The sequence below is a fragment of the Nannospalax galili genome, unplaced genomic scaffold (genome assembly GCF_000622305.1).
Source record: "Nannospalax galili isolate Female #2095 unplaced genomic scaffold, S.galili_v1.0 scaffold63, whole genome shotgun sequence".
NCBI classification, from domain to species: domain Eukaryota; kingdom Metazoa; phylum Chordata; class Mammalia; order Rodentia; family Spalacidae; genus Nannospalax; species Nannospalax galili.
The window spans coordinates 6,176,940-6,204,458 of record NW_008355272.1 but is presented as its reverse complement, the minus strand read 5'-3'; positions in this window follow the sequence as shown (position 1 = coordinate 6,204,458).

The window sequence follows — 27,519 nt, the reverse complement described above, 5'->3', positions numbered from 1 at the left end:
TCTCTCTCTCTCTCTCTCTCTCTCTCTCTCTCTCTCTCTCTCTCTTTACCCTCCAATCAAAACCTAGGTATGCCTTGGTTTGTACATACATTCCTTTTCCTAACCCCTTGTCTGATTTTCTTATTTCTTGTTTCTTTTACTTTTCATTGGAGCAAATTCACACAAAATAAAATTAATCCTTCAAAATGTTCATTACAGAGGAGGCTTCCAGGTCAGTTCTGGCCTGATCACTCCAAGTTCTGTGTCCAAGGTGTGGCCTATCTTCACCAATGAGGTCTGACCTTCAAGTTATGGGAGGCAATTTAGGGGTGGGACAGTAGTCTGTGTTATTTTGGGAGTCTCTTGGACTACACTGACCAAAAACTCAAAAAGATATTTCTCCTATTTGGCACTGTTATTTTTGTTATATGGCTTTTAGCTAAACACATGCACCCATGTATATAGTATGTGTATTTTTTAAACATATTTTAATTATTATTTTTATTTTATGTGTATTAGAGTACTGCCTGCATGTATATTAAGTGCAACTGTGTCATACAATGCCTTCAGATGTCAGAAGAGGACAGTGGATTCCTGGAAACTGGAATTACAGAGGGTTGTCAGTCACAGTATAGGAACTGGGAATAGAACCCAGGTCCTCTGAAAGAACAGTCAGTGTTCTTAACCACTGAGCCATCTCTCCAGCCCCAGTTTATTTAACAGGACTTTGAGCCAGTACACATCATTCTGGTTTTTCACACCACCTAAGCATTATTTATTTATCCTCTTACTACCCCTGTATAAACCTCCCTACTCCTTCCCCAGTCAAAATACCCTCCATTTCCCCCTTTATAACATGTTTCCTACTATGCCTGTTTCTCCAGCAACTTCTTCTTCTTACCCCCATGATTCCTCTCCATTTCTCTGACTCCCGCAGTTACATCGGTATATATAATCACACTTAAGGGTTTGGATCGAAAATTCACATATGCCACTTGTTTTTCTGAGTCTATGTTATTTTACTTAATATAACAGTTCCTAGTTCTATTTACACCATGATTTTATTTTTCCTTACCACTGAGGAGAATACCATTGTGTAGATGTGCCACATTTTCATTATCCATTCATCAGTCGAGGGACAATTAGGTAGTTTCCAATTCATAGCTTGTGAAAAGAGCAGCAACAAACATGACGGTATCTCTGCAGTAGGGTGAGTCTTTGGGTATGTGCCAAGGAGTGCTATAACCAGATCACATGGTGGATTTATTTTTAGGTTTTTAAGAGTTCTCCATACTGATTTCCATGGTGGTTGAGGGCTCCATTTTTCCTGAGTCCATGCCAGCATTCGGTGTCTTTTGTTCTCTTGATCTTAGTTAGCCATTTTGACTGGGCTAAGCTGAAATCTTAAAGTAGTTTTGAGTTGTATTTACCTAATTACTAAAGATGTAGCCACTTTTCTTTCTTATTTTGAGAGCTCTATGTTCAAATTCATAGCCCATATTTTAATTGGGTCATTTGTTTCCTTGCTTCTTTGTTTTTGGAATTCTTTGTGTATTCTGGATATTAATCCTCTGTCACATGTGTAGCTGGTGAAGATTTTTTCCCACTCTGTGGGCTTCCTCTTCACTTGACTGGTTGCTTCTTTTGCTGTATAGAAGCTTTTAGTTTAATGAGGTCCTATTTGTCGGTTGTTTACCTTAATTCCTGAATGACTGATGTCTGATTTAGAAAGTCCTTTCCTACACTTAGATCTTGTTGGGTACTGCCTATGTTTTCTTCCAAAAGTTTCAGCCTTTCAGGCATCATAAAGACTAACTCTCATGTTATCAGAGGATGCTATGCAAGCTGCCAAGGGAGAAAACAAATCAGTGGTCCTGTCCAGCTATAAAGCCTAATAAACAACAATGGCTGGCCCAGAAAACTATTGCTATTGATGCAATAGTGGCACTTTGATCATGGGGGTAATCAACAACTATCTAATTGGAATTAAGGCCTGCTCAGTGGGAGGGAACTTATGTGTGGTACTGTAAACATAGCCAAATACAGAAGGTTGGATTGGTCAAAGATCCTAAAGAAAAACCTTTTGCAACAAGCTTAGACCAAAGTAACTTCTTACTTATTCTAAATATGTATATTTGAAGACTCATGTACCTCTTGCCACTCATAAAGAAACTGTTTTTTTTCAATAGGTGAGTACTAATACAGAGGTCCATAACTGTTCAAACACAGAGAATAAGCGTCTGGGAGACACTTAGCCCTAAGTGTCACATCTTCAATGCAACCTCTACGTACAAGATGAATGCATCTCTTGGTTCTCACCAGGTAAGTTTCCTTATGCAGCAGATGGTGATTAGTACAGAACACACTATTGGCCAATGTACAGAGAATAGGAGGCTGCAGAGTGCTTATCCCTGAATAAGAAACCTATTTCACACTTTGCCTCCCAAGGCTCAGGTATCATTGCAAAAGAGGAGGTGGAAAGATTGTAAGAACCAGAGGTGGTGGATGATCACAAGGAAACAGAGTTTTCCAGACAGTTGGTCAGTTACTCATATAAACTCAATGGCAGTGGTGATAGCATGGAAAAGTTCCAGGCAAGCTCAAACCAGACAAAATCCCAGCATAGATCTGAGGAAGTAGGCAAGAAATCCCAACCCAAAATAAAGAACTTTTGGCAACTAGTGGCTGCTGAGAGGGGAGAGACAATCTCTTACAGACGTGGGACTCTTGGTAGATTAACAAAGTTCCAGTGGATGGAATCACACTGAAGGAAATTTGGGAACACAAATCGTGCTCCATATGCCTACACACACACACACACACACACACACACACACACACACACACACACACACACGTATGTATGTATGTAGAGCACATTAAATTGGGTGAGGAGGAGCAGTCAGGGTAAATACAGATGTAGAAGAAATCTAAATACCAGAAAATCGTAGTGTATGAAAATCATGCAAATTCAATGAATTTTTTAAATTCTAAAAATAAAAAATGTTCATTAAAGCCAGGCATAGTGGTGTAAGCCTTTAATCCTAGCACTTGTGAAATCAAGGCCAGCCTGGTCTACATACAGAATTCTACCTGGGGATACAGGGCGATCCTGTCTCTCACATGCACACACATACATATAGACACACACACATGTTTATTACACATACAGTGTACATTTTCAATATTAACAATGTTGCACAGTCTCTTATAAAATTGCAAAAAACTTCATCACCCCCAAAGGAATCCTAAATCAGTTGTACAATTATTATCTATCCTCAGTCCAGTCCCTGGATGTCATTAATTTCTATTATGTCTCTATCCATTTGCTTACTCTAGTTATTTCATATAAATGGAATTATATAGCATATGACTTTTATCTCTGTGAGTCTTTCACTTAGCATGTTTTTGTTTTTTGTTATACAGGATCTTTTTGTAGCCCCAGTTGGCCTGAAACTCACTATATAGACCAGGGTAGCATAGACCAGGCTGGCATTGACCTCAGAGATTTGCCTGCATCTGCCTTAGGGGCACTTAGCATGTTTTTATGATTCCTCTAATTTCTAGCAAGGATCAGTATTTGATTATTTTTTATGGCATAATAAAATATTCCCCTGTGTAATCTATCCATTTTACCGCTCACGGGTATTGAGTTGTTTCTGCATTTAGGGTATTGTGAATAGTGCCACTATGGACATTTATGGGTTGTAAATGTTTTGTTAGAGCAGTTTGTTTCAGTTATTTTGACTATATGACTCACAGTAGTATTGTTGGGGCATGTGAAAATTTTGTGCTTTGTTTTGATGGAGAGCCAAACTCTTGTCAATAGCAAATGAACCATTACATATTCTTACCTGCAGGACACACAAGTTAGAACTTGATGTTCTTACCAGCATGGATTGTTTTCTACTATTTGATTATATCAATTCTAACAACTCATTGTGGGTTGTTGGGTTTGTTTTTGTTGTTTTAAACATTTTTTCATGTATTCTGGATAGTAACTCATTGTAAGATAAATGTTATACAGGTATTTTTTCCATAACACAGATTTATAGACTCTTCAATGTTATGTTCTTTTACAAAATTTTTTAAGTTTGATATAAAACTAGAAGAATTATTAACAAATAAAGAACGTGGATAAAATATGAAGTAAAAAACTAACATAAAAATGTAAATGTATTTTAATCTTAATTATGTAGTATACACAAGAATTATTACACTTTGACACTTATGTACTACAGGCATGTAAATAGCTGAGTAATTTATTTGTGTCTACAAGCATACATTTTAGATACACGCATAATGGTAGTTACATCTACATTACATATAGCCATGTGTCTCACAAAATTCATACCAAGCAACTTATATCTTACTATATTACAAAGCTAAAAAAAATTGGCCTACAAAACTCCAGTCCCTCTGTAAAGTCATCTTTGACCACATTCAAGCTGCTTGCTCTCCCTTCTTTTGGAGGTTTATAGCTCTCAGTATAAACCAGGCATGTATTAGACATTTATTATAGTTCTTGGAACAAATATATTCCCCTGCTCGCATAAACTGCACCCTGAATTCATCAGAGGTCATGCCACCCTCAACCCTACTCTGGTTCCAGAGCTAGGCCAGTATCTTGAATAAAACCAATGTCAACATTTAATCCTCAAGGCCATAGAGATGGTTCTATGACTGCTATGATTTCAGTGTTAGACTTAAACCCCCAGGTTGGAACAGTTGGTCCCCAGCTGGTGTCACTGATTTGGAAGACTGGACTCTTTTGAACATGGGGACTTTCTGGTAGACATAGAGTCAGAGTGTAGGAGCCTGAGGGTAATAGTCCAGCTCCATTTCTAGCCTGAGCTCTATCTTCTACCTGATCTACTGAAATGCAAAAAGTCATGCTGTACAGCTAACTCCTGCCACTGAGGGTGAGGTCTCAGCTGACATGTCTTCTCCACCATGATAGACTATACCCCCCAACTCAATCATGGGCCAAAATAAATTCTTCCCCATTTATGCTATTTCTGTAGCCTGTCACAGCAATGAAAGAAGAAACCAATACAATGACTAATCTAAGCAAGCAGATATCATTCTCACAACTTTGAATTGTCAGAGAGGGAATACAGTCCTTCAGTGTCGCTGACTTTGAAGCTGAACAGAAGCAGCCCAGAAACTGCTGGTTGCCACCATCCTACCTTGAGTCAGGAGCCAAGAACTAAGTGACATTGTGAAAGGCAGGCCGTGAGGCAAACAAATGGAGTCCCTGCTGAGTCTAGTTTGAACTATTGCTTGCCTTAAGGTTAATGATGCCTACAGACTATGAAGTAATATATCTCTTCGCTTTTAAATTTTATTTGATTAGGTTTTCTGTTACTTGCAACCTGTAAATTTCCATCTACCCTACCATAAAATCTCCAAATGTGCTGTGTATGTGATTTGATCTTTTCAAAAACAAGTTCACTGGTCATGATTCATTCAATAGCATCTATGAAACACCTCTCAGTAGCAAAGACCTCAAAGCTTGTGAAGATAAGATACACAAGCCATCACATCCTTGTCATCTTTCAAGTCCTGACTACTGCCTCGGGATCCTGAATTGCATGGTACAAAACCACATTCATGGTAAATGTTTATAAGATATGAGCTCTGCAGTTTGTTATGCTCAAGGTTTCATCTTACACGTTCATTTAATAAAGGACAGAGATCATACATTTTCAATTTAAATGTTTGTTTCTTAAGTCTGATTAGTATAATTCAATTTTTCCACCTATATGTTCCCTCTACCTTTTTTTTTTACCAATCATCTCCATAATATTAATATTTTTCTGTTGGACATATGCATTTTGATGAATGGTAGCATAAATATAATATAGCTATTTTATAATAATTGGCCATTAAGTTTTATTCAGTTGAAATCAATTTAACAGGGATTGGGGAAAGGGAGAGAGAGAGAGAGAGAGGAGAGAGAGAGAGAGAGAGAGAGAGAGAGAGAGAGAGAGATTAGAGTAATGATCATAACTTGAAAGGTTCCCAAACCCTGTGGTAAAAATGAATAATTGGGCTAAAACATTCAGAAATTAATCTATGGCAACAGTAAACATTTAAAGTAACTTCTAGGAAGTTACAACAAAAATCACTCCAGGTTTTCAACACAACTCAGTGACTGTACCTCAAATTTCGTAATTTTAGAAACTGAAAACAAAATTATAGAGTAGGACAGACCACATAGCATCCCTTATTTGTAACTGCTATGAGCATGGGTCAGGGATTAAAAACATCCTTGCAGTGTTCTAGGAATTCAAGCATACCCAGGAGCACCTGTGGCTAAATTGTGGCTGTTTCTCAATATGATGAATGAAAGACAGACTCAGAGCAGAACATTACCTTAAGACACATGTAGAACCCAAGCATGGCTCCAGTTTGTAAAAACATTGACCTCCATCTCCAGCCATTTTCAAAACAACTTTTAAAGTTTACAGTGGATAGTATGGTATCAGAGGAGCACAGACCTTCCCTTCAAAGAGACTCTGACCTTCATCTCTACTAAGCCATTTGCAACCTCTTTCGTCTTGACAAATCCCCTCAACCATTTCCAGCATTGTTTCCTTCCTTACGTTACCAAAGAAACCAAGGGGCTAACCGATTTATCAGAAAATGAAATCAATGAAACACTGTTCAATGAGGAAATAGGAAAGAAGGTAGATGCCATTGTTTATTGGAAGATTTTAGCTCTAAATTAAGTAACAAATGCATTTTGTTAAATGAGGAAATGGAAACTCTGCCATGAACCAGTGACTTGTCAAAGTTCATAAATCCTTTACTTGCAAGGTCCAAAATTCATATTTGGATTTTCAGCTTAACATTTTAAATTATGCAAATATTATAATTATTCTAAATGACTTTGATTCCACATTTTTCTAGTGTGAAATATTACAAAGGGCAAAACCCAGAAAAATTCTCAGATGTTGTTGGTGAGTATAAAACAGTACAATTATTTCACAGACTACTTTGTCTCTTTCCAAGAGTTAAGCATCCTCTTACCATGTGACCATCTCCTGAGACCCCAGTCTCAGTCCTAGGCACCTATCCAAGAGGGATGGAGACTTACGACCACATAAAGACATTCATGTGAACTATATATTTATGACAAGTTAATCACAATAACACACAAGTAGATCACATTCAAAACTATGTTATCTCATGACCTAATCAGCATGCTGTTCTATATGCATATACTCATCAAAAATTTGTCCAAGTCACTGATACTCAGAACATGCATGAGACTCCAAAGCATTATGTTAAAGAGAAAACAGAAAGGAAAGACTCCTTATGATTCCATTTATGTGAAGTTCTATAAGGTCATGGGCATAGTGATAGATGGTGATCATCAGGAACAAGAGGATGGAGAGAGGGTACAGACACATGGTAACATTTTGGGGAGATGGAGCTGCTCTGTGTCATGTGAGTGAAGATAGCTATATAATTATTATCATGATCAATCACTTATTTTACATTTTTTATTAAAGTTATAAGGAATAAAGCCCATTTTAGAAAAGACATGTAAAATGGATTGAAATAAGAGACACTGCATAATATTTACCTTCATGAGAACACATACATTTTTTTTGTGATGTTGATGACAGATTGTATTCACTTTCAGACCTGCAACATCAAAATAAAATCTCCCCCTGAATAGGTTGCTGTCAATGTCTGAGACTTGAGTTGGCTGAGTTCTTTTTCCACTTTAAAATCATATCCTCCTCTTTCAACTCTTAAGGAAAGATTTATGTAACTGTAGTGTTAATGAAATTACTACATTTACTTTCCTGATATGGTAGCCTTTTTTTGAAATTTCTTTAGACGGGGTGTTTAGCTGAATGACCTTCTAAGAAAGACCAACTGTACACAATAGATAGGCAGACTGAAGTAAAAGTTGAAGGGTGAATAAGTTATCTGGTGTCAATAGGCTTAATATCTTATTCCCATCATTGGTATCAAAGAGCCTGATAGACTGAAATTCAAACTACTGTAGCTCTCTGTTGATAGATGTGAAAAAGTGCTGTTTTTTAGGGGTGGGTGACTGCTGTGGAGAACACTTCATCTTTTTTTGTAGAGTGGTGCTGATGGATCAGAAAATAGAGTTGTTACACAAACTACTTCAATTAGCTGGGACCCTTTAACAAATGAAGCTTTATTTGCCACCATATCCTCAGAGCTTAGCATGACATATAGATGCTTAGATATTTTTCCTTCAAATAAATGATTATTTCATTGAATGATTCTGGCAAGGGACATCTAGTGTACCAAGGAGAAACATAAAGTCAATACCATGTGAACATTGCCCTGGCCATCCAGACCTAATGAGTTTTCTCTGCCTTTGGCTTCACACCTGGGTCTGTGCACCTGTCTGAAAAACTGAGTAGTATGTATGAGGTAGAAATTGCAGTGGTGGAAAGAGATATTAGCAAGAAGGCACAGGAAGAAGAGGAGTAAGGAATGCAGTACTCGTGTAGATGAGACTACTGAAACATTCTTAAACTCAAAAATGCATCTTGATACCAGAATCTAAATCCAATTTCTTCTCTTTAATGCCTTATAGAATAGATTAAAATAACCATGCTAATCTTCCTAATACAGAGCACTTGTGATGAGCAAGGTTCTGCACCAAGGACTCCGTTTTAGAGTGCTCTTAGATGGCAATACCCACTTGGCTTTTCTATCTTCCTCAATCTTCCTTCCTTAACTCAAAGTTTTAAAGAAAATGTAGAGAAGTCATTAAAATTTTAAAGTAGTGTTCTGTTCTAGGAAAAGTATTGCTATAAACAGTGGCTCTGTCAGCACAAAACCCTTAACCACACCTACAGCAATAGATAAGGCTTTCAATAGTCTCTGATGCTTCAAACTCATGTACTTTTCTCTGAACTTAATTTGAGAGTTAGACTAAGATGCACAGCTTTGAAGGGCATTATTCAAATCCTAATTTATGTGAAAGATACATTGTGGAGTTATAGGATTTTTTTGGTCAGATTTCAGTATGGTGGAACCAAATCATAATTGTGGATCCTCTGCCATGTTTTCTTTCTAAATCGTCAGTAATTGTTGCTCCATTTTGTTGTCTGGTGAGGCAATTACTATGAATCATAAACTTTAATGGGAGAACATCCTGGTAGGTATTTGGCTTGCATCATCTCATCAACTACTTACAATAACTATGGAAGTAAATAAAGTCATTATTCTGTTTTTCCAGTAAACTAATACATGTGATGTTAATAACCATCTGGCAATAGTTATCAGAGCCTGAACTTAAACATTCCTATCCCAAGCCTAGATAGGTTTATTTCAAGTAATCAGGCACTGGTTAATGTGCTTCTAATAGTTCTTGCTCCCAACACTCATTTCTCTGCATTCATTTTCTTGGATTGCCTGGATTCACCCTGGCTACACTGGAGGAATAGCTGGGAGTTGCTGCCTTTCTTCGTACTGGACTAAAAAAAAAAAAAAAAATCTCATCTCAAAGTGAGTGATGATGATGAGGCTTCCAGGACGTTTGAAGCTATTCTGCTGGAAGAGGTCATCAGGAGCCAAAACCAATAAAGCACATGGACGCCATTTGGTGTCTACAAACCAAGCCCTCAGCGATGACGGGACAGCTTCAGGGCAAACAAGGACTTTTCTTGCTGAAAAAGAGTCACCTCCAGACACCTGGGAAAGTTTTTTATTCTGGATTCTCCTTGACAGAACTAATCAGTGCCATGATTAGTGTTTCTCATTTATTTCACAATTATTCTAACTCATGTTACAAATATGACTAATATAGAAATACCTTCCCTTTCTGCTCCCTTAGACATTCATTTAAATTAAGATATTTGGTTTTATTTTTGCCAATGTCAGGCTGAATTTAGTCTACTAGTCAGTTCCTGTTACATAAAGAATGAGACCATACCTTCTCGAGGTTTGTTGCTTCCTTTAAAACTCACAAGTTCAAGAATGTGGTCACCATGAAAACACTTGACCTAGAAAAAGAGTCAAGGCAATGTTCACTACTGCTCCTTTGGTTGGGGTGATAAATTACACCAAACATTTTCAGTTTGTGTGTAAGGGTTTGGACTTTGGGCAGCAATTGGTTTCCATCTCTTGCTACAGCCATCTGTAATTAAAAAGAGAGTGATATAGCTCAAGGCCTATTGGCACTCTGCAAGTGCGTCCTCTAAACTACTCTGTGTAATCAGAAGCATGAAAGTCTTCTTCTACGCCAACAAATTTAAGTGAAGCCAGGCTGTAAAATAGCTGGAATTATAACTTAAAAATGCAGCAATACAACTTAGAAATCATGCAGTCTGTATACAGTTTTCACTTGTATCTAAAATGTTTTTCAAATGCTAAAAAGACATTCTATAAAACTGCTTGACTAAACACACCACCATTCAGTGATTACCATTCATACAGTTAATGGCTTTTTACTATAGGAAGAGGACTTCAGATTAGAAAATCAAAGGGCAACTCCTCCCCCTACTCAAACTAAGCCCACAAACATATTATGACTTGTACGTACTTCCTTTTCCAAATTTGAACCAAATTGATACACCTGAAATTTGCATATGAACTTTGAATGTCTAACTTTTCTTTGTAAGACAAACTTGAGAATCTAGTCAATCTGGGGAATGCTCTCCGTTTATTCACACAATATTTAGGGGCATGAGCTCCTTCTCAGAGATTGTGTTCTAGGTATGTATGAGGCATAAATCAGTCCAAGAAAAGAACTGTAAGCAAACACCCTCTGGTCCAATGCAGCCCCATCTTAGTGGTCACCCAGCCAGAGAAGAACAGAACAGCAGCTCGCTGTGGAGACTGACACTGATTTCTACGTTACTGTTGTCACTCCTTGTACTTTCTCAACGTTTTCTTCTTACACATTTACACCACCTTCTGGCATAGCTGTCCCCTAACTTCTGACTCTCAATGTCTTCTGTACATAGACCAATCCAAAATGAGTTCCTGCTCCGATGATCCTAGTAGAATGGGAAAGGAGGGGTGAGACCAAAGGTGATTCTGAGCTGGATGCCAAGGGTCAGCGCTTGGTTATGATTATGAAATGATTTATAATCTTGGCCAAATTACTGAATATCCTGCCTCTGTTTCTCTGTCTGTTATACAGGGATGATAATGCTCCCCAACTCATAGCAGTTATTTCTCAACAACCACAGAGAATGACCCAACACATGGAGGGTATTCATTTATTACATATATGCTTAAAGCTAGAGTGCATTCCCTCTATCTGTTTCTAATAAGGTCAAGGGAAACCAGATACAAAACCAAGGCTTTCACTGTGAAGTTAAAACTGAATAAGCAACCTTTCTCAGAAACTTGAGATATAAACTCTGATTCAAGTTATCTATGTGAAAAACTCGTAACACTTTTAAACATCTCAGTGTTATTAGCAAAAACAACGAGTCTTTCTGTAAGAAACAATGTCTTACAGGACTTATACTGAATTCAATATTGTATAACTGTATTAACTCAACAGTGAACATAAACATTTTATAGCCACCTTTGAAAAAGATGTATCTTTGCTCTGGATACTGTTATTGAGTATGTTAAAGCTGTAATGAAATGCATCTTCAAAAAAAAAAAAACGCTTTTAAAATATTTCAAAAACACATAATGTACGATATTTTCTCTATTAGATTAATAAATATGAGAACCATTCACCATAATTACCCAGAGACTTTTGTTGTTTTTTATTAAATTATATAGCTATTATTAAAAAATACTTTAATTAATACTTTTTAATTTTATGTGTATGAGTTTATTGCCTGCATGTATTTAAGTGCACCCGTATCGTGCAATGCCATAGAGGTCAGAGAAGGGCATTGACTTCCTCTGGAGCTAGAGGTACAGACTGTCATTAGTCCCATGTGGGTTCTAACTCGGGTCCCCTTCAAGAGCAGCCAGTTCTCATAACTGCTAAGCCATCTCTCCAGACCTATTTAGCTATTTTCAAGGACCCTCTTTTACTATTTCTTAAATGCAATACTAAATTGTAACCATTCAGGTGGAAGCCACCTGGCATGTGCTACATTAAAAGAGGCCATTTGCTTTATCAAACCAACAAAAAGAACAGAAAATGAAATATCTTCTTTTTCTTATAAATCTCACATTCCTTGTTTAATGTGTCACATCTTGCCTTGTCTAAATTCCTATCATTGTAGAGTCAACCCAACTGAGAAGGGTTAGTTATATTAAAAACTCTGGTCAGTATCTTAAATGCATTTTTCAGTCAAAGTCCATAGAGTCTTTGGAACAGTTTTCATTTCTGTTTTCTGATTAGAACAATGCAAATGGTGACAGTGATGTGACCTGCCCAGTCCCACATAGATTTGTGCAGCAAGATGAAGCTCCAAAGACTTTCTGTGAACTCTGAATGCAAGGCCCCTTCACCTCCAGTCTCCTGCTCCATGCAAGGCCACAAAGGATCTCAATCCTTCAAGTTCAATGTGAGACCATTTGTATCAGCAACACCGAAGTGCAGGTTCTCAGGCCCCAGTGCAGATTGGCAGCCTGTGAATCTCTGGTGACAAGAGCAGCATGTTAGAAGTTGAGCAAACTTTTCAGGTAGTTCTGACCACACAACTATGGGAACACTGACTGAGGCTTCTCTCTGAAGACTATCCTTAGTTTGGCCTTCACCATAAACCTACCTAACAGAGTAAGCTGTTTCCACTTTTGACAGTCATTCTACCCCCCTTTCTCTGGATCATGAAGCTTTAAGTAAAACATGTCTGCCTTTCAACAGCTTAGGCTTCAAACAACATCCACCTACTGATTTTCTCATTTATCGTTCTCAAAATTATATGGTTTTATCAATACCTGTAACTGATATTTCTCTGATAATTTTAAGTTAAATGACATTTGAAGTATTGGAAAAAGGCCTTAAAAGGAGCAAGTGAAGAATGAATTTATAAATAAAGCAAAAATCCATTTTATAAAGTGACCAATTCTTCATAATTTTAACTTTGGTCCAACAATTCTGTACCCTGAGCATATAAAATTGTATTTCAAAATTTTTATAAAATTAACATCAATATTTTAGTGTCTAGAATCAAACTATGTAAATTGAATATATAATCATGAGTCTATTTTAGCCTCATAAAACCTTTTGAGGTTCACATATCTATCATTAACTTACAGAGACGCAGCAAGCCATGGACATAGGAAACTTGCTCGGGTCTGCTATGTAGCTCTCTCTGTGGCATTAACTTTGCAGTGATATATCCTGCAATATATTCACCTCTATGTCAAAACCAATATGTTTTAATTAAATCAAATTACTGGCAGAACAGCTAAGGATAAAACAAAGCAAAGCCAACTTCTGTGGTTGGGGACATTAGATACATGGTTAACTAATTCCAAAAAGCAATGATTGGTTCACAATTGCACCAATAATTAAAAACTGATTCTAATGCTTCTTGTTGTTTTGGATTTGCCAGCTTCAACTCTACATTTTTTTCCATTTTCCACACCTAGCAGGCAGTCCCAGCCCAAGAGAAGGGCAAAATCATGTACAAGTACCAAATCTTGCTACACAGTGATAAAAGTGTATGTTTGTTTCCTGCTTTTCAAAGTAATTTTACATTTGTTGATCCCTGGGACACCAGTAAGGAAGAAGAGGATGAGACACTGAAGAGATGTGTGTGATGCTGGTAGTCTGCCCAAGATCACAGCAATACCAACCACAGAGCCCACCCAGTTCTGTTGACTCTTCATCAAATGTTCTTCCTCTGTCAAAACAAAGAACTGATCTCACTGACAGGTGTTGGGCTGCATTTCTGAGTTGTCAGCACTTGTGAGAGCATTTGGAGCAGCCTGGACCAAACCTACCCCATCTGATGGATTTAAACTAAGCCACTGAGTTGTCAGCACTTGTGAGAGCATTTGGAGCAGCCTGGACCAAACCTACCCCATCTGCTCTCTCTCTCTCTCTCTCTCTCTCTCTCTCTCTCTCTCTCCACTCTCTCCTCTCTCTTCTCTCATTTCTCTCTCTCCCCCTTTGTCTTCAGTACTGATTGATGATTCTTGCATAATATTTCTTGAGCTGCTTTCTAGACCCTTCCACTTTCCTGTGACAGATACATCCAAGTAGCTGGTATCAACTTCACCTTTCTCCCTTCTCATGGACAGAATCTTAAGAATAGTAAGCATGTTTCTCTAAGGCAGGCTCTCCAGCCTTCCCCAGCATGGCTCACCACACTTCCTATATGCATATTTGAGGTGGTCCATCCTTTGGGGAGGCTTTTCCCACCACAGAATTCGGGAGTCACATTCTGCCCTGCCAGTCATTCAAACAGTTAGAGCGAAATCCACCTTGCAGTCACAGGGCTATCGCTTTGACTGAACAATAGCGTCTGTGTCTGTGGAGTTATGGCTGGAAGATGTTCTATGACAGACACATTTGAAACATTCAAACCACAGTGAAAACATAAAAAAGAAATGTGTATTAAAACTATCAACTGAAAACTTGCAAAAAATGAATCTGTAATTACTCAGTTTTTTGGTTTAGGACCAAGGCCTTGTCTGCAATAGGGCCTACTGATGGGAGTTCCACATCGTCATTTTGCATAAATCACATCCGTTAAACAGCATCCATGATTTTCAGTTTCTTCAAAATGGAGCAAGAACTTAAAGACTTGCAGAGCAATCTCAGAAGAGAATCCATCTAAATTTTAATGATCTTTCCCAATCTTATACATTTGTCTAACTCACACCTAATTTAACAGCAATTACTTTTGAGCAAATCGCCTTCATCAAATCTTTCCCAAGCATTCAACTTAGTTTTCATAGACACAACATCTCGCTTTCTCCTACACTAATATTTCACCACTTTACATAATGTTTAATGAAACTAAGCAATTACAGTAACAGATGCAACTGGTTTAAATAGAAACGGAGACAAATACACCTGGTTCTTGGAAGGAATCCAGCTCCATGGAAAGAAGCAGGGTGTATGGGCATCCTAGGGAATGCAGTGCAGACTTCTGAGGACTCCACTCACTATGGAAATCAGGAGTAGAGAGAACCACTTTGGTATGGAGTGACTGTGGTAAAAGTGGCTTCTGATTAGCAGAGGCAGGTGTCTGTAGAAGTGTTTCCTTCTTTTAGTCACTGACTCAGAAATGAGCCAGGATGATGCTATGTTTTGAACATGTCTTCCAAGTTTCATGTTTTGGAATCTTCATCCCCAGTGGAACCATGTTGAAAGATGAGGTCTTTCTGAAGGGATTATTAGGTCACAAGAGCTCTGCCTTCATGAATGGAATAGTGCTGCTTTCTTGGGAGTAGGCTAGTTACCAGAGGAGTTTGACCCTCTCTTGCCCTCATGCATATTGTTTCAATAATGTGATGCTTTCTACAATAGGATGAGGCAGCCAGGAGGACCTCACCAGACACAGCACTGTTCATTTGTTTGTTTGTGATAGGGTCTCAGGTAGCCTAAGTTGGACTCAACTTGCTCTGTAGCTTAGGATGATTCTGAACTTCTCTTGAACCTCCTTGCCTTTGGCCCTGAAGTGCTGGAATTACAGGTGTACACCACTGTGTCCAGCTACCTTGAGGCTAGACTGTGCAGCCTCCAGAGCCATAAGCCAAATAAACTTCAGCTGTTAATAAATTTCCCAGTCCATGATATTCTCTTATAGTAGCATTAAATGGACTAAGACAGATAGCAGGAAGCCCTCAAACAGTTCATGTAATTCAGATTTTTTTCAAAAGTCTTTCTTGCAAAATCCATAGCAAGTTCTTTTTAAACCTCAAGTATCCTCTAAGAGACAAAGGGCTTAGGAGCTAGTAGAAAAGTCTATTTCATAGTTGGACAGTTCTCACAGTTAAAACATACCCCTGAACAGGGAGTCAAGACTTTTCTCTTTGTCATGTCTCTAAATTCAACTTCCTTGTGTTCATCAAGCATTCCTTAAATGGAGTGGCCAACCAATCCCTTCTCCTTTTGTACATTCTCCTCTGCGTACATTGAAGTCATTAATTCCCACTTACCCAGAAATGAAACTATTTGGCTTCATGCTAGTTATCAAAAGGAAGAGACAGAAGGCTCTCAGTATACTCAGGGAATGCTTATGTGTCTTTAACTGCATCTGCTTACTTTGTAAATTAATTGCACCTAATTTTCTGCCCATCTTAGCTCATGTCCAGGCCAAATTTCCAGTCATCATTACCTGAATTGCAGCATATTTTTTTTCTTCCTGCTCTATTTTGCCTGTTTCTTTTTGCATGCTTTTTGACTTAAAGTTTATGTTTATGTCATTCATTTGAAGACCATTAGTTTAGGGAATTATTATTATGATTACTATGATCATTATTCTACTGATATTGATTAAGTGGTTGCTATGGAGTAGGCCAAGTTGTAAGTGCTATCCGTGTATTATTTAATCTTCATAGCAATTTTGTCAGTTAAGTATGGTCACAAGTCAGAACAAAGCCAATTTAAAGATGTTAATTGACTTTTCTTAGTAGTTTTAGAATCAGGCTGTATGTTCCTATGAGCTGAGCTGAGGAGTTGAGTTTACAGGCAGGAAAGAGCTGACAAAGCAGAAATAGGATGAGGAGCAGATTGGTTGTTCTAAGTTGTGTTCCTTCTTAGCATTATAGCAGAGGGGACTTCTGCATCATGCTGGCTACCATTGGCCTCTTTGGGTATAGGCTATTCTTTCTCCTCATATCTTACCGGGTCAATAACCAACTGAGATTGCCTTGATAAAGTGGATCCTTAGTATGAATGATTCCATTTTCATTGGTCTGTTGGGTCTGGTATAAGAGAGCAGTCTAAATCAAAGCCTTGTTATTTTGGTTAATATTATTCACTATACTCATTTTCTAAATGAGAAGACCTGAATCAAAAAATATTTTCACTTCTTGTTCAGGGTCATGCATGTAGCAACTGGTGGACCTGAGAGAGGAGGCCCAGCAGGGTGGGTCCAAGGACAGGCTCCTTACCAGTATGCTGTATCATATCTAAATCCATCTACGCACTTGAATAGGCTGCTCTGAATTATGAGTGGAAAACACGCACCAAAGACCTCAATTTCTTCAGTCATGAAACCGATAAACATTTTACAAACCTACCTTGGGGTCGTTCTGTCTCCTCTATTCACTACGTGTTTCTCTGTGGGCAGATCCTGCATCTGGGCTCCATTTTTCATTTGGACTGGATTTCAGTTGCAGCTAGGGGAGTCCAAGATTGTAATGGTGATGAGTTCTTTAGTATGTTCTATTCTGTTCATTTCTGGGTGTTTGATCCCACAAACTTACTTTGCTGACCTATGTTCCCTTTACTCACAAATACAGAAATTTATAGTAATCCAGTAGCACACTGGTGAGTACCACACGCAGTTGCATTGATAAAGCCCAAAGCATACACCTCAGTTGAGATTCACTCTTTTCTCTCCTCTCCTTCCTAGTAGCAAAAGGTGCTTTCTGAATGCAAACACAGGTGATTGTTCACTTAGGATGTTTCCACTTAAGATTTTTCAAATACTAATGGTGATAAAATGATATGCATTCATGCTTGAACTTTAAATTCTGATATTTTCCTAAGCTAGTGATAAGTGGTATAATAGTCATCTTAAGATGCTGGGCAATAATACCAAGTCTCAGCTGCCAGCCAGCCAAATGTTTGCAAAGGGAACAAGCCACACTCTGCAGAGTACAGTGTTCCTAAGTTATATTCACTAGATTGAATCATTAAATGCATTTTGAACATACATTATTTTCAACTTATCATAGGTTTATTGGGACAAAACCCATTGTACTTCCACAAAGACCAGAGTTGAATGGATGGATGCACATTACTTTCTTAAAGAAAGAGGATACATCCAGTAACAAGGTGACAAGAAAGGAAAAGCCCCATTCCTCTAACCACTGCTATGTAGGAGAGAATAAGGCTTGTACAACTGGTTAGTTTAGACATAGATGGACCCTACATGTTGGGACTAGCCACTCCTTTGAAGTTAGCTTGCCAGCGAACAGGAGGGAGAAATACACTTGTGTATGACTTAAAGAAATAATTAATCTTCTTGGCAATTATTTCAGTCTCAAATCAGCTTCCTACAGAGCTCACCAACATAGCCTCTCTTAATTTCCTGGGACCAGCAGCTCCATTTCCCATCTTCAGGCGGCCACCAACCAGGGCAGCAAATTAAGGGTATCTTCCTACAGCCTCTTTAAGCAGATCTTACTAAAAAAAATGACAATATTAATAGGTAACTGATTCTTCATTAATGACAAAAGACTCCTACCAAGAACCTGGTTTGTGTCCAATAATAGTAATTTGATTTTCCTTTCTTTTTCCTCTCTCTCTCTCTCTCTCTCTCTCTCTCTCTCTCTCTCTCTCGATATAAAGAATTTCTCTTAGAGATCTTGGGAACAAATTTATGCCCTTCCCCTCTGATATAGCAATTAGATACAAACATAAAAAGCTATTAACTAGCGTATTAAATTTATATAAATGTTTAATTTAGATATTGTAAATACTAAGGTTTAGATATGAATTCAGTGTCCCTCAAGGCCTTATGTGTTGAAATTTCATCCCCATTGTAAAGTATTAAGAATAGAAACTTCATCTACTTAAAGGGTTTAGAGGTTGGCTTTTTGGGAAGTGATAAGGGTTAATTCTGGTCACAAGACTAGAAACTCCATGGTCCTTCTAGCCTCTGAAGGTGAGGCAGAGACCCTAAGTGACACAAATGTGCACACTGTGTACATGGGTTCTTCCCATGTCCTAGGATTTGAATATAAAATGATCCCCACAGTCTAATTCATTGAATACTTAGAAACCATATGATGTGCCTATTGAGAGATGATTGAATCAGGAAGGCTGTATCTTAATTAATAGATTGAGTCACTGATAGATTCATGATTGTGAGTCTGTGGAACCTTGTAGAAGGTAGGGCTGGGTTGGAGGAAGTGAGTTAAAGGACCAGGATTTGCCTCTGACCAGTATACCATATGTCAGCCCCTTCTTGTGTGTCTTCTGATGCCCAGTTTCCATGAGGTGAGAACTCCATTCCATCACCAGCTCCCACTCTCATGATAGTGTCTTACCACAGGCCCAGAAACAGATCTAAGTGACTATGGACTAAAACCCTTGAAAGCATAATCCCAAACAAACATCCACCTTTTAAATTGTTTTTCTCAGGTCTTCATCATGGTAATGAAAACTAAATAAGTTTTCATCACCCTAAGACACAATCAGCAAGATCATCACAAGATCCAGTCTTAATCTTCCAGCACTGTGAACTAATAAGTATTCTTTGCTTATAAAGCTTCCCAGTTTCAGATATTTTATTACAATAATACAAACAGATTAATACAATGGAGGAGAATTACAGATTATTAATTTCTGAATAATGGGCAAAATAAGTACTAAAATTTGCACATAATTTGTAATTTTGAGTCCATCTCCTTTATCACTTAAACTATATGCTGAGTTCAAGAAGAGGGAGTGGTGAGCAACTTAGTTTTCATTGATGAAACAGCTCTTCTCCTAACTTTTCAGTTTTCAACTGGTTTATGTGATTTTTGTAATGCAGAGTACAAGGCACAGAGGAACACAAATAGAGACAGTCAAATTTAGAGCAGTTGAGAGGGCTAATGGCCAAAGAACTCTTGACCCCAAGGAGAAGCAGACTGGGATTTATAAAGCTTAAAACCACAATTACATCATGCCAGGAGTAGAGTCAACATATGATCACCACAGTTACACCAGACCAGGTATAGGTCAGCTAACAAAAGGTTTCTAAGTTTCAGTTAGGAAAAACAAGTTTCTGAGAATTGCAGACAATGGGCTCCACGGGCATGCAGGGAGGGGATATGCTGCCTGGCTAGTTAGGTTCCTCAGTATTGCGGAAATGAGAATCTACAGGTACAGCCTTCATGGGACCAGTTCTGGCTGGATGGCTGCAGTGGAGTGGCTGGGAAGACACATAGGGTAAAGCAAAAGTCAGCTAGAATAAAATGCAGTTAGTATTGCCATTTCAATTTTGTTGTATTTTTCCTTTGGACCCGAGGAAAGAGTTGGCTGATTCTGTTGATGCTCATTGCTTTCATGGCTTAGTATTTATTGCCTTGCATGTCTTTTACAATGCTTGGGTCAGCTTTCACCTCCACATTTAATCTTACACATTCCTTGCTGTCAGAATATACTATAGGCCTTCCCCAAGTACCTGCTGCTGAATCTTAATTCTCTGTGTTTGTATGTTCAGTTTGAAATATTGTTCATTCCCCTGAGTTAAGCAACTAACAGCTAGATGAAAGGTTCCTGGTCTGTCTAGCCTTTTAGGCTTGCTTTGCTCCAGCTTCAGATTTCTCATTCCTTTCATTATCATAATGGCTGAAGGAAGAACAATCAACCCTTAAGGTGGCATCAGGAAACTTCAGCTGTCTGTCTTGTCTCAGAGCAAACAAAAACATTCTCCAAATTGTATTTTGGAAATGTTACAAAAACCTCATTGTTTTGGTAGAATTCACAAAACAACTAATAATAACTCTTTGCTGAGGTTGTCAGCATAGGTTTGAGTAGGGGCCACGTCCTGGGTTGATCTTTGTGCATTGCTTCTGAGGTATCGTTTCTTATTGTTTAGCACTCCACATTTTTCAAAGCACCTCCACGGTTTTAATCTTTACTTTATTTTTTGCTAAACTTAGCATATGTGTACATACTAGAGCTTCATGTGGACATGAGATACAAAGGTGGTCAACTTAAAACTGAAGTCCCAAATTCAAACCATGGTCTAGTGACAGTGGACAAGAAACTTACCTAGTTGAGCTTTGGTATCAACGAATGAAAGAGTTCAAGCTCTTTTAGGTGATATTTGGTGTTACAAATGCTCTTAATTGAGGTCAATTAACTAAGGATTAGAAAGGTCCACCTTAGAAGCCCAAAGTCTTCAAGGTCCTCATTCCTAGCACACACACTTGCAAAACCAGACCATGACATTAACAGGAAGGTGGAGTCTGTCATCTCCACCTGTGGAGGTGTTGAAGGTCATGGAAAATGTATGGGCAGAGAACTGGAAAAGAAGGGCACAGGAGGTCAGGGGAGTGAGTTGTGAACCTAGGCCTCTTGGACAAGGTGAGAATGCTACATGTAACTTCAGGCAGAATCAGGAGGGAAAAGCAATTATATTTGAAATCTAGAAAGAAGGAAAATGAAAGAGTTATGTGAGGGGGAGCAGAGTAAAGCTGGACAGCATTTTTAAGATAAAAGGGAAAAGTTGAATTGAAGTAAAATAATGAAGTGTTTGATACAAGCAAAACATGTATGAACTTTTTCTTTGAGTCTTTGGTTCTCATGAATGATAAAAGTACTTGCAATGGGCAAAAATAATTATAGTTATACATATTAGAAAAAACTCAGAAAAACATTTATCTGTTCCTAATTTAATACAGTCTTAATTTATAATAACAAACACCAATCATTCAAAATAATAAAATAGACCTGGAAAACTATAGTATAAAAGAATCAAAGATCAGTGAATTTCAGTGTGGTACAATAGCTGGAGGCATAGCAAAGAATTAACTCATTTAAGAAAAAAATGATAGCAATGAAAATTAAAGGGAACTGTTCATGATAGTCCATTGAAAATCATGAAAATCCTCAATTTGGGACTGGAGACAAGTCTCAACTTTTTTCAAGTTCAGTTCCTAGCACCCACACCAGGTGGATTACAACTGCCAGTAACTCCAGATCCAGGGCATTCAACATTGTCTTCTGGATTCTACTGGCACCTGCACTAATATGAACATATCCACATGCATACACACATACATATAATTAAATAAATAAATAAAATAAATCTTTTTAGGGTAAGGCATGAAGAGAGGAGCGATAAATAGTGCCTAGCTAGAGTTAAAAAAACAAACAGAGAAATCATATTAGTCCAATAAGCTAATGACAAATTACACATCCAGTATCTCTGCATGAGTCCATGTGTGTAGCTGAAGGCTATATAACAAGAAACAGGGCCAGACAGGGGAGACCTTCCTTTGAGTTGTTGGCCAGGGTGGTCCAAGAGGCTCCCAAAATTACTCAGGCTATTGCCACAATCCTTGATTGCCTCCCAGAACTTGAAGGTAAGGCCCTGTTGCTAAAGACAGCCTATACTTTGGACAAAGGATTTTGAGCAATAAAGCTGGAACTGACCTGGAAGCCACTTACCCTGAAGGCTAGTTCTCATAGTTTTGGAAAACACTCTGCAAGGTGCTAAGGGAGAACATTAATTGATGGTCCAACACCAGCTTCAAGACCAAATAACCACATCAATGACCTGCACAACATACGACATTGGTGGAGTAGTAGCACTTTTATTTGGGGGACAATCAACAGCTACCTAATTGTACTAAAGTCCACTCAATGGGAGGAAACTCATGTCTGGTACTGTAAGCATAGCCAAATACACATGGCTGGAGAGGTCACAGATTGTTGCGAGTTCTCCTCCGGCCAGCTGTGAAGACCCTAAACTGGATCAGGTCCCCTGCCGATTAGGGGAGGCAAGAGACGCAGAGTCACAACGCACAGACCCCGGGAGTCGGGTAGAAGCAAGCACTAGGCGAAGGTGCTGCAGGTTTCTTTAATGCAGGAGGGGGCAGGCCTTATATTTCCCTTTTCTCCACCCACAAGTCCCTTTAGTCAGCGTATCGTTTTCTGATTGGTCGGCGCCACACAGTCTGTCAGCAGTCACTGGGCTCGCGAGCAGGGTAGGAGGGGCGGGCTCCTTTTGGTGGCCTATTTGTGGACCAAGAAGTGAAGTGAATTCTCACTGAATCCCAGGGCTCTGGGTCCGTGCCATCTTTGGAGGCCTCCTGCTACAATAGATGTTAGAGAAATCCCCAAAACTATCACATCCCTAGACTAATGTAATTTCTTACTATGTGCAAAATATGTATCCTTATATTTATAGACAAGTATCCCAGTCACCATTCATCAAAGAGGCTTCATTTGCACCAGACAGAGACTATTACCAAGTACCACAACTGGTCACACACAGACCTTGTCTGTGAATTGCCCAAGTCTAAGTGGCACATCTGCAATGCAACCTCTACACCTAAGGCTCATAGAACCGAACATAGAACAAGGGGTAAAGAAGACAATAATGAAAAACTCAATTCTTATTAATGAAGCTCCCTCACACAACAGAAGGCCAGGAACACAAAAGGCTACACATGACCAAACCATAGAGACGAAGAGTCTGGAGAATGCTTGTCCTTGGACAGGATTCCTGTATTAAACTAAATCCACCCAGGGCTCAGGGACCATTGTGGAATGGGGAGCAGAATGATTGTAAGAACCAGGGAGGAGGTGGAAGACCATATGGAAACAGAGTCCTACAAGCTCCTGTGACCCTACTCACATGAACCTACAGCAATGGTGTCAGCATGCACAGGACCCATGCAAATTCAAACAGACAAAAACCCAGCATAGTGCTGGGGAAATGGACAGCAGACCCCAATCTTAGCTGAAGAAACATTGGCAAGTGATTACTGTTGAGTGAGGAAGAGCTGATCTTCCTAAAGTGAGGGACTCTAGATAGGCTGACTAGACCTCAGTAGATGAACTTGCACTGAGGGACATCTGGGGACACTAATAGGCCTTGAGAAAAATGGCAGAATGTATGAATTCCAGTGGGGGGATTTTGGGAGGGTGCTGGTGGGGAAGGGATGTATAAAGATGATTAAGATTGATTGAGATGTTCTGTATGAAATACTCAAAAATTCAAAAAAGAAAAAAAAAACTAAAAGCCTCAGTTTACCCGAAAATCCCATTTCCTAAAATTCTAGTTAATTGACATTTTCTCTATGTAAGATGCTTGTGTATATTTGGGTTGTAGTACAAAAATACCATACACTTGGTGGTTTAGAGTAAGAAATTCATTTCTTAGAGTTCTAGATGCTAGAAGTCTAAAATCAAGGGCTCTGGTGAGGATCCTCTTCCTCGTTCATAGACAGCTGTCACCTGGTCACTATTCTCAATGACAGAGGGCAGAGAGCTCTCTGGGATCCCTTTTATAAGGGCACTAACATCATTCGGGCATCCTCCAGCCTTAGTCCATTTCATCAGGACAGAATGATTTCCAGTGGGGGAAAAAAAAAAGCAGAGGGTCACAAAATTATATCCATCCAGTTGATCACACATGAATTTTGTAAGAAAAAATTTAAAACTGTTTTGTCATTCAGTATAAAACTCTCTCTCCCTTACTAATACCCTTCTCCTATGGTCCTACCTCTCTTGAACTGTAGCGACATGCTATTCAATAAAATAAACAAAATGAGGGTCTCATGGATGAACAAGTTGGCATACTGACCAAGCCAGGTGGCACTGGATTCTGGTCCAAAGATATAAATCAAGGAAGCAGCAGAAACATGCAGTGGGAGAGCGAACACTGAATACAGTTTAATTACTAGGTCCAACCTGGGCAACTGAGAAAGAAAGAGGAGCAAGGCTCAATGCTGATGAGCATGGTAGTCCTAGCTTAGGAATATTTGGAAACAAAGCTTACATGACCTTATGATAGTTGCTGTAGCTGTAATATACATTGTCCTTTCCAAAACCCCTGATAAAATGCAATCTCCTTATGAGATACCAAGGGGTAAGACAACACCCAACCTTCCAGGGGGTGATTACGGCTCTGCCTTTGTGGATGTGTTAGTTGATTCATGCTGTCAATGGGCTGAGGAGTAATGGAGTAGCCTAGAGTCAGTTTGGCCAGGGAAGTCTTATACTCCTTCCCAGTCTGTCATGAGATGTTCTGTACAGAGTTAGGCCTCTACCAGCAAGAAAGTCATCATCTGTGTGTCCCTTCCATCAGGGATGAGTCAGGTTCATCCAATGTAGTTCATCCTTATAATGCAGTTTTCTCATATGTAAAATGGATAACTCATCAGTGCCTACCTCATACATTTTCAGGGAAGTGTGGGAGATGAAGCATGTAAGATAGTGATCCTGGGGACCAGCACACTGTGCATCACTTAATGGGACAAAAAGTTGAAAATTTAAAGCAAGATTGTCTCAGGGACTTGTTACTTTTCTCATCATTACAACCAACTATCTGACAGGAAACACTTTAAGGGAAGAAAGGCTTTAATTTAACCCAAATTTTATGGACAGGGAAGCACAGTGGGTGGGTCTCACCATTGGAGAGGAAGCTTGTGACTGGTCACACCTCCGTCATGACCGGGAGTAGACAGGGACTCTGGTAGAAGCCAGGCCAGGTCATAATCATAAGCTGGCCTCCAGTGACCTACTTCTGTCAGTGAGTTAGGCATCCTCTTCCCAAACAGTTCTGCTAGCTGGCCACCAAGTACTCAAACACATGAACTTGTGGGAGGACGTTTCACATCAAATCATGATACCTTAGAAAATAAAGGAGAGGAAGGATAAGTAAAGCAAGGAGAGACTGAGAAAATTGCATTAGAGTGGAAAGTTAGACAGTAGCCTCTTTTATCCATCCAGGTCACTTGTTACAATAATAACAGTAACAAAAGAAGAGTTAACATTTACAGTCTGTTTTGGTGCCAAGCACTATTCTGAGTTTTTTGTGGTTTGATCCATCTAACCCTCAAAGAACCCTTATGAAATAGATACAAATAGTCATGTTGCCTTGAGCATCCAGTTGTATAGTAAGGAGTTTCTGTGAGAATAATGTTCGACCCTTGCCTTCATTTAGACTATAACTTTAATCCAGAACCATCAAAGGAACAGTCACCTACAGATGGAGACCCAAGAGGTCAATTCAAAGTTCACTGAAACCACTTCGTGTTAAAGAAAATACTAGGAACTTTCCACAAATAAACCTCTTCCTGACAAATGAGCTGGAACAGAAGCAATGAGCCTTTTGACTTAGGAGATGAGCTGCACCAAAGAGCTATCTTAAAGTCGATCCTGGAGTTCAGCTCAGGTCCTGTGCCTTAGATCTGGAATGCTTGCCAGCCAGGGTATTTAATTTCATCTGATGTAGCTGCCAGAGTTGCCCGGGAATTCATGCCAAGTCAAAAAGAAAGCTTTTAGAAGAGATTTGTTGAACTTCTGTCATAAGGTCCTATAAACAATCACTGTCTCCTTCCTGTATCCTGTTATAAATCGTAATCTATATTTTACCTACTATACACACATAATTATGCTTTTGTGTAATATTCTCATCATCTTAACTTGATTACTTTCAAATACCTTTCAGCTTATTATTAAATCTTATCTATTTTTTGTTTTGCTTGTTTGGTTTGGTGGCACCTTCCCCTTTCAAGAATCAGGTGACCTCTCTGGCCTTGAGTCACCTCCCCTTTAATACTGAGGAGCTGATAGATATCTTAACAAGGTTCCTTTTTTCATAAGAGAAGAATGTGAAGTGGTTGTAGGTTGTTTTTAACATTCCAATGAAAATCACAAAAGCAGTAATAATAATAAAAATTGCCTATGTAATAAGTGACTTCTTTGACTTAATGATTGTCTGCTCTTTGATCAATTTGAAAAATAATACCTTTGTGTAGGAAGGTCGATTGTGATTATGCTACACAATTTTTCACATTTTTAGGAGAGTAAGAATAATAATTATGCTCTTGGAAATATGAAAAATATGTGGTAGAGAAAATGGTTCAATTGTATACGTTCACTTAGAATCTCAGATTTTACACTTTAACCACCCTCTCTGGTCCTCCTGGTGCAATACGTCTTCATTCAGCATTATGCTGAAACATTAGTCTTCAATTACATGACGTTTAGTACGAATTTTTTTCAAGATGCTAAGATAACTGAACTAAAAGTGGATTATCTCAATGAGTCGAATTTCCATGTCAAGCCTGGAAATGTTTGGAAAGAAGCCTGGCGTTTGATTTGCTCACGTTTCAGTGGGATGTTTCAACACTGCAGGAATTCACCTTTTCCTCTAATGAGTCTTGATATGTGATTTTAGCTGTCAGTCATTTGTTGGGTCAGCCTGTAGAACCAGGGCTTTATGTGAATGAATAGATAAAGCTCCAGAGTCTCGTAGAAATAAGAATCTTCTGAGACATGCACAAGGGTTTTGCCTGTTTTTGTGACAATGTAGGGCTCACTTGCCTGCTTTTGTGACAGTCTCTCCATTTGCACACACACGTACTTATTAACTTATGCATAAGCACATGTCATCACATTCAGTTTCTCTCCAAAAACTTTTCTTAGGGAAGTAGTCATCATTAATTAAGTTCAGAGGCTAGAGGTGGTAAATGGAAGATTCCCACTCTTAGATGGATGATTAGGAGCCCAAAACTTCTTATTTTGGGTTGAGTAGTCCCAGGTTCCTTAACAGTTATGTCTTCAGAGAACACAAAGCAGACACAATGGTCTCTTTTATTCTATCAGAGCTGTCAGTGGAAGTGGAGCAAAAATCAGTGTTCTGTTCACATTCCTTCAGTCCTGCCTCTAAACAGCACCCTCCTCAGGATGCCATCTACCCTCCTCTACCTGGTAAATGCTTCACTTCTGTCCTGAAATCTCAGCCTTTGTAAATCTAG